Source organism: Triticum dicoccoides, chromosome 1A, assembly GCF_002162155.2.
Source record: "Triticum dicoccoides isolate Atlit2015 ecotype Zavitan chromosome 1A, WEW_v2.0, whole genome shotgun sequence".
NCBI classification, from domain to species: Eukaryota; Viridiplantae; Streptophyta; class Magnoliopsida; order Poales; family Poaceae; genus Triticum; species Triticum dicoccoides.
Window position 1 is genome coordinate 457835501 of NC_041380.1, and position 12431 is coordinate 457847931.

Here is a 12431-nt window from a genome sequence, read left to right on the forward strand (position 1 = left end):
AATAGCGTTAATGAGGCGCTCGACGAGCCATACTGGAAGCGCGCCATGGACGCTAAACTCACGGCGATCCGCGACAATGGAACATGGGAGCTCTCCATGCTCCTACGAGAGTGTGACGCCCCCGATTTGACCGTACACTAATCATACACGCAAACGTGTATGATCAAGATCAGGGACTCACGGGAAGATATCACAACACAACTCTACAAATAAAATAAATCATACAAGCATCATATTACAAGCCAGGGGCCTCGAAGGCTCGAATACAAGAGCTCGATCATAGACGAGTCGGCGGAAGCAACAATATCTGAGTACAGACATAAGTTAAACAAGTTTGCCTTAAGAAGGCTAGCACAAACTGGGATACAGATCGAAAGAGGTGCATGCCTCCTGCCTGGGATCCTCCTAAACTACTCCTGGTCGCCGTCAGCGGGCTGCACATAGTAGTAGGCACCTCCCGAGTAGTAGTAGTCGTCATCGACAGTGGCGTCTGGCTCCTGGGCTCCATCGTCTGGTCGCAACAAACGGGTATAGAAAGGGGAAAAAGGGGGAGCAAAGCAACCATGAGTACTCATCCAAATTACTCGCAAGCAAGGAACTACACTACATATGTATGCATTGTTATCAAATGGAATGAGGGTATCATATGTGGACTGAACTGCAGAATGCCGGAATAAGAGGGGGATAGCTAGTCCTTATCGAAGGCTACGCTTCTAGCCATCTCCATCTTGCAGCATGTAGAAGAGAGTAGATGGTAAGTTCACCAAGTAGCATCAAGGAGCATCGTATAGCATAATCCTACCCGGCGATCCTCCCCTCGTCGCCTTGTGAGAGAGCGATCACCGGTTGTATCTGGCACTTGGAAGGGTGTGTTTTATTAAGTATCCGGTTCTAGTTGTCATAAGGTCAAGGTACAACTCCGGGTCGTCCTTTTATCGAGGGACACGGCTATTCGAATAGATCAACTTCCCTACAGGGGTGCACCACATAACCCAACACGCTCGATCCCATTTGGCCGGACACACTTTCCTGGGTCATGCCCGGCCTCGGAAAATCAACACGTCGCAGCCCTAACCTAGGCACAACAGAGAGGTCAGCACGCCGGTCTAAATCCTATGGCGCAGGGGTCTGGGCCCATCGCCCATTGCACACCTGCACGTTGCGTGGGCGGCCGGAAGCAGAACTAGCCCCCTTAATACAAGAGCAGGCTTACGTTCCAATCCGGCGCGCGTCACTCAGTCGCTGACGTCACGAAGGCTTCAGCTAATACCACGACGTCGAGTGCCCATAACTGTCCCCGCGTAGATGGTTAGTGCATATAGGCTAGTGGCCAGACTCAGATCAAATACCAAGATCTCGTTAAACGTGTTAAGTATCCGCGAACGCCGACCAGGGCCAGGCCCACCTCTCTCCTAGGTGGTCTCAACCTGCCCTGTCGCTCCGCCACAAAATAACAGTCGGGGGCCGTTGGGAACCCAGGCCCACCTCTACTGGGATGGAGCCACCTGCCCCTCCAGCCCCCAACTCCGAACAGTACCACAGGTAATGTAACAGTGTAAAGTATATAGTATATGCCCGTGATCACCTCCCGAAGTGATCGCGGCCCAGTAGTATAGCGTGGCAGACGGACAAGAGTGTAGGGCCATTGATGGACCACTAGCATCCTATACTAAGCAGTAGGATAGCAGGTAAGGTAACAACAGTAGTAGCAAGGACAGGCTATGCAGCGGTATAGGATTAACTGAAAGCAGTAACATGCTACACTACTCTAATGCAAGCAGTATAGATAAGAGTAGGCGATATCTGGTGATCAAGGCGGGGGCTTGCCTGGTTGCTCCGGCAAGAGAGAGGGGTCGTCGACACCGTAGTCGAACTGGGGGTGCCGGCAGTCTCGGGGTCTACCAGAAATAGGTAACGGAGGGGGAATACAATAAATAATAAAGCAATCAAAGTATCACAAAGCATAACAAGACAATACGCGGTGCTAGGGGTGACATAACGTGGTATGAGGTGGTACCGATGAAGGGGGGAAACATCCGGGAAAATATCCCCGGTGTATCGCATTTTCGGAAAGATGAGCCGGAGGGGGAAAGTCATGTGTTTGCTATGTTAGGGATGCGTGGTGGACGAACGGGCTGCGTATCCGGGTTCATCTCGTCGTTCTGAGCAACTTTCATGTACAAAGTTTTTCCATCCGAGCTACGGTTTATTTTATATTAATTTTAAAAGATTTAAATCATTTTTAGGATTTATTTAATTAATTTAATCAACATTATCCAGAATAGTGCTTGCTGATGTCATCATGACATCAGCATGATGTCAGCAGTCAACAGAGGTGTTGACTGGTCAAACTGACGTGTGGGTCCCACTTGTCATACTCTATTTAGGTCAATTAGGGTTTAGCTAATTTAATTACTGTTTAATTAAACTAACTAGTTAATAAGATTAATTAAACAGGATTAATTAACTTAATTCATTAATTAATTAATTAATAATTTTATTAATTCATTTTATTTTATTTTCTTTTTTTAAACGTTCTGGGGTTGGGCCCCCTTGTCATTGGGCCAAAGGCCTTAGCGGGTCAATGGGCGCGGGCGCTAGCGGATCGGGCGACGGGCGCTAGGACATGCGGGTGCGGGCGCCTGAACTGGACACAACCAGTCGGGGCCACGGCGAGGGGGGGGGACGCTGGCGCGGCACCGGCGGAAGGCTGCGCGCGCGCGAGAGCGCTGGGGGAGGGCAGCGCCGCGAGCGAGAGGTGGGGCCGCGGGCGCGTGGGCCGACAAAGCTAGGGCGCGCTGGGGAGCAGGGGCGCGGCCAGGGGCAGCGGTGGCGGATGCTGGTGGAGCCACGAGTAGAGGCGTGTGGGGAGGCGGGCGCGCGTGCGCGTGGCCGCGGCCAGGGACGAAGGAGGGCACGCGCCCCTGGGCACGAGCGGGCGACAGTCAAGGGCGCATGGGTGGCGGGAGGCTCGGCGCGGGTCGCGAGCGGAGCAAGGCGAGAAGGGGCCGGGCGCGGCTGCAGGGTAGCTGTTGCAGCCGCAGCAGCAGCGGGGAGGCGCGGGGCACGGTCTGGCGTAGTGAGCAGGGAGCGGGAGCAGCACGGGCGGCGAGTGTGCGCGTGCGGACGCGACGACGGATCCGCCAGGGAAGAAGAGGGGAAGGGAAGGGGGGCTCACATAGCCCTGTAGATGTGCTATAGCGGGCTCGGGGCGGCGATCGGTGACGAGCAGCGATGGGGTCGAGGCGGGGAGGGGCGCCGGGAAAGCGAGGTCCGGTGAGGTGGTCCTCCAGGCGGCGTCGACGCGTCCGAAGGAGAACGACGCAGGCGTCGCGCGGGAGGAGCCGGTGGTGCTGGCTAGTTGCGTCGATGGCCGACGCGGCGCGAGCCGCTGGTGACGAGGGTCATCGGGGGTGACCGCGATCTGGGGCGATCCAGATCAGGCGGGGGAAGGGGATCGGGGGAGTGTGGAGAGGGATTAGGGTTAGGTGCGGGAACGGGGCCATGTAGGCCAGGGGCACGGTGTGGGCCTGGCTGGCCAGCTGGGCATGTTGGCCCAGTGGGGTGGGGGGGAGGGGTCGGCCTTTTTCTTTTTCTTTTCTTTTTTTGGTCTTTTTCTTTTTATTGCTTCTTTTTTCTTTTATTTTAGGTAGTAAAATAGTTTTAGAAAGATATAAAACTTGCTCCATATTTAGAGTGGCAAAATGAGACACTGTCATAAGAAGTTTGGTATCTAAATGAAATATTTTGTGCTTTTATAAATTTAAAAGGCATTTAAATATTTGTTTTAGTCACGGTTTTAATTAATTTAGAGCCTTTAAACATTTTATCAAAGTTTGGTTTCTCCACCATAATTACCTATGCATTATCTGGCACCTCTAGAACATTTTAGTTTCGAAGTTTGAAAACTTTTATCGTTTGACTTAAATTCAAATTTGAATTTGAATCGTTTTTTGAACTAACGAGAGATTAGCAACAGGAAGGGAGGTGACGTGGCACCATTAGCAGAGGATGAATGTAGTTCAATTATCCGGGCGTCACAGAGAGTACATAGGCATAGGGCTCAAGTGGGTTTACAAGATCAATAGGGACGCCGCTGACAACATGGTGAAGCACGCGCGTAGTACTTCGGTTCGATAACTAATAGATTTTTGCAATAAGTATGTGAGTTCTTTATGACTAAGGTTGAGTCCATGGATTATACGCACTCTCACCCTTCCACCATTGCTAGCCTCTCTAATACCGCGCACCTTTCACCGGTATCATACACCCACCATATACCTTCCTCAAAACAGCCACCATACCTACCTATTATGGCATTTCCATAGCCATTCCGAGATATATTGCCATGCAACTTTCCACCGTTCGTTTATTATGACATGCTTCATCATTGTCATATTGCTTTGGATGATCATGTAGTTGACATTGTATTTGTGGCAAAGCCACTATTCATAGTTCTTTCATACATGTCACTCTTGATTCATTGCACATCCCGGTACACCGCCGGAGGCATTCATATAGAGTCATATTTTGTTCTAAGAATCGTGTTGTAAGTAAATAAAAGTGTGATGATCATCATTATTAGAGCATTGTCCCAGTGAGGAAAGGATGATGGAGACTATGATTCCCCCACAAGTCAGGATGAGACTCCGGACTAAAAAAAAGAGGCCATAAAAAAAGAGAAAAGGCCCAAATAAAAAGAATAAAAATAAAAAAAATGAGAGAAAAAGAGAGAAGGGGCAATGCTACTATCCTTTTACCACACTTGTGCTTCAAAGTGGCACCATGATCTTCATGATAACGAGTTTCGTATGTAGTCACTTTCATATACTAGTGGGAATTTTACATTATAGAACTTGGCTTGTATATTCCAATGACGGGCTTTCTCAAAATGCCCTAGGTCTTCGTGAGCAAGCGAGTTGGATGCACACCCACTTAGTTTCTTTGTTGAGCTTTCATACACTTATAGTTCTAGTGCATCCGTTGCATGGCAATCCCTACTCACTCACATTGATATCTATTGATGGGCATCTCCATAGGCCGTTGATACGCCTAGTTGATGTGAGACTATCTTCTCCTTTTTGTCTTCTCCACAATCACCATTCTATTCCACCTATAGTGCTATGTCCATGGCTCACGCTCATGTATTGCGTGAAGATTGAAAAAGTTTGAGAACATCAAAAGTATGAAACAATTGCTTGGCTTGTCATCGGGGTTGTGCATGATTTAAATATTTTGTGTGATGAAGATAGAGCATAGCCAGACTATATGATTTGTAGGGATAGCTTTCTTTGGCCATGTTATTTTGAGAAAGACATGAGTACTTCGTTAGTATGCTTGAAGTATTATTGTTTTTATGTCAATATTAAACTTTTGTCTTGAATCATATGGATCTGAATATTCTTGCCACAATAAAGAAGATTACATTGCTAGGTAGCATTCCACATCAAAAATTCTGTTTTTATCATTTACCTACTCGAGGACGAGCAGGAATTAAGCTTGGGGATGATTGATACGTGTCCAATGTATCTATAATTTTTGATTGTTCCATGCTATTATATTATCAAACTTGGGGCCAATATGGTCGGCCGCCCCGGGTAGACTGGAAAACGTATACAGAAAAATACGATTCATTGTACATGGGCTAACATAGATATGATAGAACGACCGCACCAGCCCAGTTGCAGCACAAAGCCTAAACGCTAGCAGGGCCACACCCATTCACCCACGCCACAAACTAGTCCTAGGAAGGAAATCCTCAGTCGGCCAATCGGGCGAGGAAGTGAGCGTAACTGCGTAACCTAGTCGCCGATTCGCCCCACAACCCACAGAGCTTTGCCAGACGCCAGTCCTCCTCACCGGCTGCCGTCTGCCGGCCGCCAGGCACCTAACCCAGACCAGCCAATGGGCGAAACAGCACCAGCACAGCATCGAGCTAGTGCAAAAGTAAGCGCAGCCAGCAGGTGCAAGTCCATTTTCTTCTGAATATGACCTTCAATTCAGTAATCAGTACTGCCTCAATTTCTAGCAAATTAGTGAACTCATGGTCAAATCATCAGTACTAGTATACTCCCTCCAAGGAATGAATAATTTAAGCAGCGGGAGTTCATGTTTTCTTGTGACGTTTATGTTATATTTCATGATTTGTGGTGGTTACATCTACTTGCCAAGAATCTTGAAGAGTTTTAAATCATTAGTTATGTTAATTTTTGAGTGCAACTAGCTTTCATATTTGAACTTTATGAGTATTGTTGGTTCAGCGGACTTGCATTTATCCATCAAAAAATTTAGACCTTAAATGTTTCGCCCCGGCTAAGTTCAATTCCTGGATCCGCCACTGGATGTTTTATATGCATTTATATGCTATTTTATATGATTTTTGCGATTAACCTATTAATCTAGATCCCAGTGCCAGTTTCTATTTTTTCCTTGTTTTTTAGTTTTACAGAAAAGGAATACCAAACGGAGTCCAATTGACGTGCCAATTTTTGACCCCGGAGTAAAAGAGTTGGGCCAGGAGAGTCCCGGGATGCCCACGAGGGTGGGGGCCGCGCCCACCCCCTCGGCGTGGGCCCCTGCCTCGTGGACAACCCTGAGACCCCCCCTAACGTGAGACCTACGCCAAAAAATCCTATAAATACTGAAACCTCCAGAAAACAGAATAGATCGGGAGTTCCGACGCTGCAAGCCTCTGGAGCCACCGAAAACCAATCGGGACCCTGTTCCGGCACCCTGCCGGAGGGGGAATCCCTCACCAGTGGCCATCTTCATCATCCCGGCGCTCTCCATGACGGGGAGGGAGTAGTTCACCCTCGGGGATGAGGGTATGTACCAGTAGCTATGTGTTTGATCTCTCTCTCTCTCTCTCTCTCTCTCCCGTGTTCTTGAGGTGATACGATCTTGATGTATCGCGAGCTTTGCTATTATAGTTGGATCTTATGATGTTTCTCCCCCTCTACTCTCTTGTAATGGATTGAGTTTTCCCTTTGAAGTTATCTTATTGGATTGAGTCTTTAAGGATTTGAGAACACTTGATGTATGTCTTGCCGTGCTTATCTGTGGTGACAATGGGATATCACGCGATCCACTTGATGTATGTTTTAGTGATCAACTTGCGGGTTCCGCCCATGAACCTATGCATAGGGGTTGTTGGCACACGTTTTCGTCTTGACTCTCCAGTAGAATCTTTGGGGCACTCTTTGAAGTTCTTTGTGTTGGTTTGAACAGATGAATCTGAGATTGTGTGATGCATATCATATAATCACACCCACAGATACTTGAGGTGACATTGGAGTATCTAGGTGACATTAGGGTTTTGGTTGATTTGTTTCTTAAGGTGTTATTATAGTACGAACTCTATGATAGATCGAACGGAAAGAATAGCTTCATGTTATTTTACTACGGACTCTTGAATAGATCGATCAGAAAGGATAACTTTGAGGTGGTTTAGTACCCTACCATAATCTCTTCGTTTGTTCTCCACTATTAGTGACTTTGGAGTGACTCTTTGTTGCATGTTGAGGGATAATTATATGATCCAATTATGTTATTATTGTAGATAGAACTTGCACTAGTGAAAGTATGAACCATAGGCCTTGTTTCAACGCATTGCAATACTGTTTATGCTCACTTTTACCATTAGTTACCTTCTGTTTTTATATTTTCGTATTACAAAAACCTATATCTATCAACCATATTGCACTTGTATCACCATCTCTTCGCCGAACTAGTGCACCTATACAATTTACCATTGTATTGGGTGTGTCGGGGACACAAGAGACTCTTTGTTATTTGGTTGCAGGGTTGTTTGAGAGAGACCATCTTCATCCTACACCTCCTACGGATTGATAAACCTTAGGTCATCCACTTGAGGGAAACTTTCTACTGTCCTACAAACCTCTGCACTTGGAGGCCCAACAACGTCTACAAGAAGAAGGTTGTGTAGTAGACATCAAGCTCTTTTCTGGCGCCGTTGCCGGGGAGGTTAGCGCTTGAATGTATATCTTTAGATCTTGCAATCGAATCTTTTGGTTTCTTGTTTTATCACTAGTTTGGTCTATAAAATAAAATTAAAAAAATGGAATTGAGGATACCTCATATGCTTCATCTTTTTAATATCTTTCATGAGAATAAGGATTCCGATAATTGTGCTCAATTGCTAGAGGAAGAACGCATTAGAATGTTTGGCACTAAATCTTTGAATGATGAGCATGATTGCAATGTTTTTTGTATGAATTCCTTGAATATCTATGATGCTAATGATATGCAAAGACATAAGCTTGGGGACGCTATATTTGATAAAGATGATATTTTTTGTCCCCCAAGTTTTGATGAGAAAATTTATTATGATAGCATGCCTTGTATTTATGATGATTATATTGATGAAAGTGGTTTCGGCGAGGTCATGACTTTATTTAGTGATGAATCCACTATTTCGGAAGAGGTTCCAATTGATTATGAGAACAAAGTTGCTATCTATGATAATTATTGTGATGACTTGTATTGTAACATCCCAAAATTCTAAATTCTGGAATGTTATATTAAATAGATAGATTTGATTGACTGTTTGATTGATTGACTGAAAGTGAGTGAAATTTGAAACTTTTTGAAAGTTAAATGAGAGGGAATAAAAGGACTTTCCCAAACTTTCATTTTGCATTTTGATCTCCGTGAATTCAAATTATTTTCAAATACAAAACCCTCGAGAGAAGATGACATGACTTCTTCCATTTATTTAAATGACAAGGGGTTTTTGAAAACATTTGAATTTCATTTGGAAAATATTTCCAATTCAGAAACTTTAAGCAAATCAATGATTTTCACGAGAGTAGATAAAATAACCTTTTCAAATTATGAAATATGAGTTGGGAGTTTCAAGGATCAAATACAAAGTCCTTTTGAATGTATTTTTAATTTGGAATTGTTTGAGTTTTATGCAAATTATTTTTCTCCAAAAATAAATATATGGAAAATAGGGTAACATGATTCCCTACATTAGAAAATTGGAGAAAAATTTATTTGAAATCATTTTGGTATTTTTAAAATGATTTTTGTTGGATTTTATTAGACCAGTAGCACTCTTTAAATTATCTAAATTTAGGTGGATTTTATTTGGCATTATAAAAATGTTCATGTCGTAGAGAATATATTTCTGAAATTTTGATATATTATATGCCTATATAATATTTTTATTTTTGCCGTTATTATTTTATTTGTCTGGAAGTTGTTTTTTTTTTAAAAAAACTTTGCGGACCAACTGGGCCGAAGCCCAGCCGGCCCAGCGCCGCGCCGGCCCACCCCGGGTCGTCCCCGATCTCCATCGGGAGACCGAACCCCACACGATCGCCGACCGCCGCCGTCTCCTTCCCGGAGTCCGCCTCCGCGCTGCCTTGCCTTGCCCCTCCCCCACGCCTTCGCCTCCCCTCCCCTCCTATAAATCCGCCCCGGGCCCCGCCTCCTCTCCTATTTTCCCTGCCGTGCCGCAGCCGGAGATCGCCGCCACCAACCACCGCCGCCGCCGCACTTTGCTGCTGTTGCCGCGCCGCCGCCACTGCTGCTGTCTGCGCCGCGCCACTGCCCCGCGCCGCATCTCCCAGCGTCGCCGACGCCGCCGCCTCACGTAGCCGTCGTCGCCTGCACATCGCCGGAGCTTTGCCGCCCTCACCGGAGTTCATCGGCGCCGCCATCGGTTTTCATGCCAAAAACCGCACAAATCGATCGAACCGACAAGAACCGCCCGGTCCGGTTTTTTTAGGTTTTCTATTTAGTAGTCGGTTTTTCTTTTAAAACCCCGATTAGTATATTTAGAGAACGCTCGCTGGTTTAGCCTCTGGAGCGAACGAGTTCATAGTTTAGGGTTCAGGAGTGAACGTTCGTTGTTTAAAATTATTCTTTTTCTTTTAATTTTCGGCCAGGGACTCCTCTGTGAAGGTTTTATTTACAGTTTAGTCCCTAATCTTAAAACGATCACTACTCTTTACCCGTTTGTCCAAATCCAATGAAACCAACGCTCACTTCTTCGTTACGATCTCCTCTATCCAGTAATCCATCCCAAACATGTTTTTGAAAAGTTTAAAATTTGAATTAGATCAGATTTGAATTCAAACTTCATTTGATCATAACTTGAGTTTCGTAGCTCCGTTTGAGCTGATTCTTTTTGCAAATCGAAGCTCTTGACCTAAACTTTCTGATAAGGCCAAATTCACATAATTTTGTTACTGTTAGAGATTGTTTTATGTTTCAATAGTTATTTGCTTGGTTTTGAAGTTTTTCGAATCGTCTTCTTCGATCTTTCTGATATTTTGAGTGATTGCTTATGTGTGGTTACTATTGCTTGCTTATGATAGATTGACCGGACTGTGACGAGTAGAACTATCAAGAGTTATGAGTGCGAATCATCTTCATCAACATTGCAGGCAAGTTCACACTTTGATCATATCCCCTCTCATACCCAGTGTTTATGCATTAGTTTCACCCTCAAACATTGCATGAGTAGGATTGATAACATGTGGGTATTGGGAAGTAGTTGATGAGGTAGGAACCTATTGCCCTGCATTCAAACCTTGGGAGTTACTATTACATTATGTTTGTACTACTATGCTATGCTCGTAGACGTGGATTGGGTTTGATAGTATTCATGACAGATGTGAGATTGTTAGTTAATGGTTTACGTAAGGTGGCAACTTTAACACACATCTGGGTGGATTGAGGCACCTGGGTATTCCAGCGATTGCCTTTTTTTTATGGACCGCCACCCAGGCTCAAAGGGATCATGAAATTATTCATACTAGAAACTTCCGTGTGCAGCCACAAGCTATTATGGGCTCTAGCATAGTTGATTAAGTCATGTGAACTCTTACAGTGGTAGACTAGCATATGTAGGGGTAGTAGGTGGTACGGTCTATCCATCGTAAGGTGCAAACGCTTCTGAAAGACTATGTCTCGGTCATCCGTTTCTCAAACACCATGTAGTGCGAGAAATCCAACGGAGGAGACCGAGTCTTGTGGGGAAAAGTGCGCAAACCTCTGCAGAGTGTATAAACTAATCATGATTAGCCGTGTCCCCGGTTATGGACATCTTGAGTATCTAGTACCTGGATTATCATGTGAATCTCATCATGTTACTTTAAATTAAGTTGTTGGGTTTAATGATGTTATTTAATTGGGATTGAGAATGCTGTCAACCATTCTCAATGTTTAACAACGACCATGATAGTTAAATAAAATTTATTCCTTTGTAGTAGGGAAAAATTGGCTTTTCGCAAAAACCTTATAACCATAGAGCTTTTCCACCAGCCAAATATGCATGTAGTGATATCCTTTATTCATCATTCTCTATGGTGTGAATTTGCCAGTACATTCAATGTACTGACCCTTTGTGGCTGCAACGTCTCATGTTGCAGGATTATCTTATGATGAGTAAGTGATCCGTTAGGGTTACTGTCGGGGAAACTGATCCACGAACATCTATGGGGCCAGCGGACCGAGCCCCTTTCGGTTCGGCGGGGGGCGGAGATCACACGAAGAGCAGATCGAGGCGAAGCACACGAGCAGTTTACCCAGCTTCGGAGCTCTCCGGAGAGATAACACTCCTACTGCTGCTTGTTTGATTATCTTGTGTTCTTGCTCCAGAGAGAGAGCGTAGTGTTTTTCTGGGTTCCGAACCAGTCGAACCCCCTCTACGTTGCGCATGGGCCTCCTTTTATACGCTAAAGGGGTCACCGACAGGTGGCAACGCAGAGAAGGGTACAAATGTAAAAAGTGAGGTGGTTGGTACAGTTACTTGTATAGTGCACCCTACCTAACCCTGACGGCAGGGGACAAGGGCATTAAATGCCCGTCTGAGTCACCCAAACAGTGCAGAAAAGGACCGTTAGGGGCGCCACCGTTCGCCACGATGGCGATCTTGTCAGCTTCGCATGCCACTGCGCACCGCTGGCTGCACAGCCTCCCGCCACGCGCACCTGGAGAGGCCCCTAGAGCGACACGTTGGTGGATGCACTGGAGCGTGGGCACAGAGTGGCCGCCTGCCGCGGCAAGCGCCTTGCCGCTGCTGTTATCTTGTCGGGTCCGGAAGCTTGTCGCTCACCGGGCCTCGACGTACCTTGGTTGGTCTTCCCGGCAAGCTCCTCTTGCCGGGGCCTTGTTGCCTTGCCGGAGCGCGTGGCGCGTCGCGGCAAGTTCCTTGGAGAGCCTTGGTTGGCCTTCCCGGCAAGCTCCTCTTGCCGGGGCCTTATCTCCTGAGCTTAAATACTTTGTTCTTGAATGGCTCCAAGGGAACCATGGAGGATCTTGGCGTTCGCCCGGCAAGCCTTGCCGCGGGGTGCTGCAATTGCCCGTGCACAAGTTCGGGGTACTAGGGTACCCCTATTCTAGTACACCGACAGGAGCCCCCGGGCCTGGGCCAGACACGGTGTCGAGCGCTGTTGGGC